The 8,270-nt window shown below is 39.1% G+C and overlaps 1 pseudogene; it reads right to left on the reverse strand.

The window, feature by feature from the left end:
- Nucleotides 1-4,746: 4,746 nt before the first annotated feature.
- LOC102490166 (protein FAM161A pseudogene) lies at nucleotides 4,747-6,344 on the reverse strand (annotated as a pseudogene).
- Between the last annotated feature and the right edge of the window lie 1,926 nt (nucleotides 6,345-8,270).

Below are 8,270 nucleotides of genomic sequence, written 5' to 3' on the forward strand. Positions count from 1 at the left end.
GCTAGACTCTTGAACTAGAATATAGATTTTACTTCTATTAATGATTTCAAAATTGGTGAATATTATTTAAGGAAAGCCAGGAGTTCCCTAAGAGCTTTTGCTGAGATCTAATTATTCCAGATGATAAAGCATGATCTTCTTATTCATGTCAGGATTGGGTAGCATAATCTGCTGATAGCTAAGGAATGCAGCTCAGCAATCACTTTGGTCTTAGAGCTTTCTGGAATTGATTTAGATGGGTAATGGCTTTGGTGCAGAATCAGAATCCCATTTCAATGACAATTTCAGCATCTCTGGGGATAAAATGGAGCCAAGATACAATACAAATGTTCAACTGAAGAAATTTCCAATATGAGAAATAGCATCTAGACAATTTTGAGGAACTCAAACTTCTCTTCAAATTGGGTGCTTTTATGTATAAATGTTTTCACCTAATTTGTAACCTATCACAGTCGGAATATGAAGAATTAGATTGCAAGAAGAAAGTACTTTCTGCCATTCAGATGGATGTAAATAAGAAAACATTTGAATGACTTCTAAAAGGCTCAGTTTGAGAGTACAGACAAAGCAAAGATGTAGTTCCTACAGGACAAGACTTACATTTGTTGGTAGTACCTAAGTGAACCTTCTTTGAATGGAAATTATTTTAAAAACTGGCAGTATCTTGAACATGTATAGATACATTTTAATTGAGAATTATCAATCTACTACACTATTATCAGCAAATCACTGACCATTTTGCTTGACAAAGGTGTCTAAACATTCTCTTGGTAAAGGTGTGGACAATGCAAAGGTATTTGGTAGTTATAAGTGTCCTCATTGAGGAAAAAATTATAAAATGAAATAATCCTCTTCTGATATTACTTTTGTGGATGAATGTTCTATGACATCATGTTGAATCTGGGTGCACGGTTTTTCCTGGTAAAATAGATCCGTGGTTTAAATTATTAGTGTTCCAGAAGACAAACAAGAGCTCTAAGAAAGGGACATTTTCACGACCCCATTTGGGCCAGCGTGACATTATTCCTTCTACTCTCTATAGGCTCCCAAAGGCATTGCTCTTCAGTTGATCAGAACATGGGTTAGTGCTTTTGATGCCCACTAAGGCATTGTCCTAGTTTTCTGGTCCAACAAATAACAATGGTTTATTGTGTCACTTCTAGTATAATAGGGACCCTGGGAAGTTGTGATTCTACTTATTTATCAAATGCCAGCTCCAATTCTCTCCACAAACTCCAAAAGTCAATATACAAATTCCTTTAGTTCCAGAGGCTTTCTAGAGTGACCCTTGGCAGCTCTTTAAATAGTAGCAGCTTCTGTACCAAGGATTTGTGTATTTTATTGTGTGTGTGTTCCAACAAAGGTCTTACGGAGATGCTGATGCTGTTGACTACTCGTCGCTCTTTACTTAACAACCTGTACAGTCAAAATTCATTTTCCTCAGATAGCCATTAGTGTAACTTCTTTGGACAGCTTCTCTGCTTTAACTGTTCTTATTTATGCTTACTGAACTCCCTATTTAGCTACTAAATATTCAGGGCATCAGGTCATTCTCTAGATCTCTCTGAAAATTATCAAAGAGTAATTTTCATAGAATGTTTTATGAAAAAAGAAATCATATCATACATACCCTAATTTAGTTATTCTAGTCTAGTCTTAGGGTTATTTGGGGGCAGGTTGTAGTTCATAAAACCTATCATGTATAGACTCAATTTAAAAACCTTTTCCTCATACACATTTATGTTAATCAAATTTTTGTGTTAACTACTACAGTTTTCAATATATAAATATGGGGCAGTTAAGGATGGAGCCTGTATCTGTGGTCTGGCAGACCTGCACAAGCTAATGTACTAGCTACTAGTCATACGACTTAATGCAGCTGGTTAGATCTAAATTAATTAAAATTTAATATAATAAACAATTTAGTTCATCAGCCACACTAGCCATATTTCAAGTGTTCACCAGCCCTGTGTGTCTGGCAACTACCATATTGTATAGCACAGCTATGGAACATTTTCATATCATGAAAGATCCATTGGATAGTGCTATTCTAAGGCACTGCATAAAAATTATTATAACTTTTGATTTTTATGAGAAAGAAGAAAACCCTACCTTTTAATGTATTTTATGACTTAAGGTAAGAGATACATATTCCAACTGCCAGAGTTCTAGGCAATCAATAAGAAATCCTTGTAAAATCACTTGAGTTTTACTCTGCATTATTTATCTTGTTTTACACTTCAGAAAACACCAAGAGGTCACAGGACTTGTCCCATCATCCTTGCAAGGTTGGTGAGTGACTCAGGTAGAATGAAAGCTGACAGCCCAGACCACTTAATCTGAGCAAAGTCTCAGGGCCAGACACAATGTGGATATGCATCACAAGTGGAGACAATCTCAAATGGGCCTCTGGAATAACCCATTAATCCACCCCACACGCTTTCTTTTCACAGAATGAAATGGAAGCATATTTAACTTTCTTCACAAATTATACTTGGAACTGAGGGCTTATTCACTTCTTTACCTCTCGTAGCCTTGTAGGGATTATAGAATTTATCAGCAAATTACTTAATAGGGAAACTTGGAAGTGTAGGAGATGATTTTACATTTCTAAACTTGAAAAAAGACATTAAGACAATAGGAAAAACTAATTAGTTCAATCCTTAGTAACAGAAAAACTAACTTGATAAGGTAGCAATATGCTAGAGCTGATTTGTAATAGCTCAAAAAAGCCAATTGTTAAAATTTCAGAACTTCTGTGAATGCTTTTTTTTTTTTTTTTTTGAGAGATTTTCACTGTAGGGCGCGTGCGCTTGCCAGACAGACAGAGAGACATAGAGACAGAAAGCGAGAAATCACCCCCAGGGGGGATGGTCACGCCGCAATCCCTTCTCCTCCATTCTCCTCTTGGGATCTTGGGCACACACGCACACACGCCCGGCGTGAGTTTTAAGCCACCAGGTCCGGGCCACGAACCGCGGTCGACTATGTGGGAGTCCAGCGACATAGCCATTATGCTAACTGCTGGTTCCCTGTGAATGGGTTTTTAAATACAGCCAATATTAAACATTCAGTTATGTAAATTACAGTGAAATAAAATTACATTAAAAACAAAGGTAAAAATACTCAAGTTAACATTCCCTCATTATTTTATTAAACCTTAATATTATGTATGCCCTTGAGGTTATTTACATCTATCATACTCTTTTATTGGACACACTTTGCAATAGTTTACATTCTTTCCCAACTCCACATTCAATGATACCACGTTGATAGCTCAAAATTGGCCCTGAGTATTGACACCATTGCAATCAGCTGAAAGTCATGGCTTGACTTATTGTTTCTTGATGGTTTATGCTTAACAGAGTGATGGAGGAAATGTTGATAGTGCAGATTAAATTTAGCAATGTGTTGTTATCATAGCTGTTACATTGTGACTAGTAAAGAGAACAGAGGAAATCATCAGCATTTGAAAGCCATTACATCATTAGCAAAGATATCACTCATCATTGACAAACTACTGAAGTTCCTAGATCTGCATATATTTTTCCCCCAGAGTCAGTTGTTAAATATTTATCAGCACACTACTGAACTGAGAAATGTTTTGATTTTAGTAGACTGGCAAATTGATTTTTTAATTTAATGTATGTAGACTACCTACCTAGTTTAGTAGAATTTTTGTGACATTGAAGCTTGTAGCTAAGACCAATGCTTACATTGGAAGATGAATGTGATACAATGGACTTTTTGGAAATGTATTTATAATACCTGGGAGCCTTGTTTTAGCCACAGCATAACTGAATATGTGTTTTATTTATTTTTTTTTTGAGAGGTTTTTTCTATAGGGTACATGTGCTTGCCAAAAAGACAGAGAGAGACAGAGAGACAGAAAGTGAGAAATCACCCCCTCTTTCACCCCGGGAGGATGGCCATGCTGCAATCCCTTCTCCTCCATTCTCCTCTTGGGATCTTGGGCACGCGCACCTGGCGTGAGCTTAAGCCACCTAGTTCGGGACTGGAACCATGGTTGACTACATGGAAGTCCAGCGACATAGTCATTACACCAACTGCTGGTCTCTGACCATATGCTTTTTACAAGCATTTTGGAATAAAGAAAAATGATGCTTAAATCCATTAATTTTTTATAACTTAAAATATTTATTGATCCATGCTTTCTAGTAAATTTTTAGAAATTGAGTCACCATAGCTAATATTTCTCTCTGCTCTCAATACAAAGCCATTTTTCCACCAAAAATCATGAAGTTCTGTATATTTTTATCAGTTTCTGACAGCTGTGATTTTCACTTCATAAAAATACAATTAAGATCACAGCTCTAAACAGATCATACATCATGATTAAAAAGCTGTATTGGTGGGGGTGAGTAGGTGGTGTGGTGGTTAAAGGCACTGGACTCCTACCTGGCTAACCGCTGATCAAGTCCTGGACCTGGTGGCTTGCTTTCTTACTTTCCCTCTTTCTGTCTTTATCTGATCAAACAACAATATTAATAAAGTTAAATAAAATAATTCTTAAAAAAAAATTGAATAGGCAAAGCCTTACTCTAACTGACCAAATGACCAATGAGCTGGAATCAACCTTTTCAGGCTACAGATGACCTTACTCAACAGCCATGCATATAATGGAGAGTTCCGGTAGATGTTCTTAACATCATAAATGCAACTGCTGACACTCCAATCCTGCCAAGAGCAGTGAGGAGACAGAAAGGAGACCTTGCTGACTCAATTTTAGTCTTCAGCCCATTTTTGTTCCCCACTTTTTTCATTAGTTTCATCTTTTGCCTTGCAAAAGTCCTGGTTGATATCAATAAAATAATTTTCTTTCCCATTCTCTGCTTCTATTTTTTCTTCTTCGTTAAAACTCTCATTGTTTTCAGTGCAACTTTTCTTCTCCTGATTGCTAAGGTACTCAAATACTTTTCCACTTTGGCCTTTGCAACAAACTCATCAGATATATGTAGTGCTTTTAAGGTGTTAGAATAGTGCTTTTCTGCTGCCATTCTTGCATTTTTCTGGGCAACTTTTTTGAATAGTAGTGGGCCTCATTTCTTTATTTTTCTTCTCTTTCTTCTAGTTCTCATCAATATTCTCTCTTCCTTTCCTGTCACTCTTTCTTACAACTTGTTCTTGTCCTCTGGAAGTTACTGTGGGTGTGGGAAGATTGCAACTACAAGTCATGGACACTTGCACGGTTTACTGGTGACTTAGTATGCCTTGGAGACAGAAAAGGCCAATGTGTTTCTTTACAATTTTTAAAATCTGCTTTAATGTCTGCCAAAACTTTCTTTTAGTAGATGCATGTGAAGATGCATGAAGATCAAATGGTTTACAGCCTGTCAAGAGTTTTGGACATTTGTGTTCTGACAGGTGTTTCTGATATCTCTCAGGAAGGTCTTTAAAATCAGGAGTTTGGCACCTAACCCGTGTTTACACTTCAACTTTTCAGCCTGTTCGGGGTACTTGGGATTCCTGAAACACCTGGAAGCTGGCCTACGGAGTAGAGGAGAGGACTTCTGTGAACGCTCTTGGGCTTTCAGCTGTGTACTGATGTCTCTAAAGAGCTCTTCCTCTTTTAAGTTGTCATTGTTAGTTTAACTACAAGTAGATCAAGGTATGGGTCCGACTTTAAATCGATTTGTTTTCTTTTTAGACTTCAAGAAGTCTCTCAGCTACTTTTCCTGGGCTGCTCGCTTCTGTTCCTCCCTTTCCATAATCTTAAATGGCTTTTGGGAGGCCAAACGAGCTTCTCTGTTTTTCTCCTTCACAGTCTTTCTCCAGTCTTCATTTTGCTTGATCACGTCATGAAATAGATGGAGTAAGACAGATTCGGGGACTAAACTAGCTCGAAATTTCATCTTAGACTCTAAATTATCTTCTCTTATCAGCAATTTCTGTACACTTTTAATATCTGATTTAGATTTCATGGTCTCTTATCTTTTCTTCTGTTTTCTAATAATCATTTGAAAAGGTTTCAGTATTGTAATCATTGGCACCCACCCTTTTTTTTCCTCCTTGTTTTATCAACTGCTTAGAAGTCAGTATATTCACATTGAATATAATCTTCCACACGCAACCATGGTGAAGCTGGTGGTTGCTGGTCTCTAGACCTCAATAAATCTCCACACAGGAGCACGGTCACCTCCTATGGACTCAGATACCCCTTGGAGTCCCTGGCAGAAGCGAGGGAGCAGGAAGAAGAGGGTAATGTGGTGCAGCCTTCTGGGTAGCTGATCTGTATCAGAAAAGAACTCTCATCTTGTCGCCTTAATATTGCCTTTGGAACCTGATTTAGGCCAGTTTTCCTCCTCGGAAGACGAGTTGCCCATCTTAGAAAATGAGTAGCTGGGACCAGCAGATGGAGTAATGGTTATGTCGCTGGATTCCCACATAGTTTACTGCAGTTCCAGTCCAGACCACTGGATGTGTATGGACGTGTGCCCAAAAATCCTGAGAGGAGAATAGAGGAGAGGAGATTGCATTGTGGCCATCCCCCTGGAGGGTGATTTCCCACTTTCTGCCTCTCTTTTTCTCTGAGGAGCACATGTGCTCTATAACAAACAAATTTCTGAAAAAAAAAAGAAAAGAAAAAAGAAAGAAAATGAGTATTTCCCAAAAGAACAGAATTATGACCTATGCTAAGGAGCTGATTAACATGTGGACAAAGCCATTATTTTTGCACGTATAGTGGGCGGATCGAGATGGCTGACTAAAAGCAGTCACCCTAGCATCTTGCTGAGAAGAAAGGTAAAAGAGAAAACAAAAATGAAAAAACCAAACAAAGCAAAATTGAATAAATACCTAAGCTTCCAGTAGAGGAGTGAAGTGAGACCGACAAAGTACAAGAAAAAGGCAACAGGAATTTCTGGAACGCATAATCTCTGCCTGGAAAAGTAAGGGAGTCAATCACCTGAAGATGCTGAGGCTTTGTGGGGGAGCTCTTCCCTACCTTCCCTCTAGAGGAGAAGGCTAGAGGACCTCTTTTCTGAAATTCCAAATTGCAGACTCTCCCCACAGATGCCAGCAGTCTCTACATACAGGAAAATGACAAAATAGACATGGAAAAACATACATTATAAGGAAGTGCTTAGGTATACCGTTTCAGAAAAAAAAAAAAAAAGGAATTTCCCACCCACCTCTACTCCCAGCCACAAGAGTATGTGCCATCTTGTGAGAAGCAATTGGAGATCCATTTACAAACAAGACCTCACAACCTGGCAGGAGAAGACACGAAAGAGAGCACCTCCATCTCAATAAAGACGAAGAATTTAGACACTTAACCCTGTCTGGCAAGCAGGGCAGGTCTGTATTCTACCTCTCTTCAGACTCAAGCCTTGGGGAAGGGCTACCTACCTCACTGATACCACCCACAGAAAAAAAACCTCACTGATACCACCCACAGTACCGCTCTTCTGAACCTCCTTAAACTGTAAGCGTGGGCAAAAGGAAGGGGGATGGAAACCTAACGTAGAAGAGAGTACCAGAGATGCCTGCCTCCAGGTCATAATGGGAAAGACAGGGCACTGCCCCAAACTACCTCCTGATCCTGGAGTACATGATCTAGACACCAAATTCCTAATGGGAGCCTGCTCAAATTTGATTAGTCTCACTGAATCTGCAAGCTCTATAGGTCGCACCCTCTGGTGAGGTCCTCAAACATAGGTTTGCCTATGACTCCTCTTTGATGACCTTCACAATTATGAAACAAAATTTCAACCAAGAATACTATACCTGGCAAGAGAACCCTTCAAATGGGAAGGAGGAATAATTGACGATAACAAAAAAAAAAAAAAAAGAATAAAAGAAAAATGAGAGAATTCACCAACACTATACAACTTCAAGAGCTACTTAAGGGGGAACCAGCAATTAGTGTAATGGCTATGTCGCTGGATTACCATGTAGTCGACCACGGTTCGCGTCCCAGACCAGGTGGCTTAGAACTCATGCCGTTCGCGTGTGCGTGTGTGCTCAAGATCCCGAGAGGAGAATGGAGGAGAAGCGATTGCGGCGTGACCATCCCCCCTGGGGGGTGATTTCTCGCTTTCTGTCTCTATGTCTCTCTCTGGCGATCTCACACACCCTATAGCGAAAACCTCTCAAAAAAAAAAAAAAAAAAAAAAAAAAGCTACTTAAGGGAGGCTCCATCCTCAGCTCCCAGTGCTTGGCAGTCAACATGCATGGGCCTGGCAGAGCATGGCAGTGTGGGGAGTTCTTGAGGTAACCAAGAGTACCTAAGCCTTCTGCAGAACTAGGAG

The sequence above is a fragment of the Tupaia chinensis genome, unplaced genomic scaffold (genome assembly GCF_000334495.1).
Source record: "Tupaia chinensis unplaced genomic scaffold, TupChi_1.0 Scaffold000251_1, whole genome shotgun sequence".
Lineage (NCBI taxonomy): Eukaryota > Metazoa > Chordata > Mammalia > Scandentia > Tupaiidae > Tupaia > Tupaia belangeri.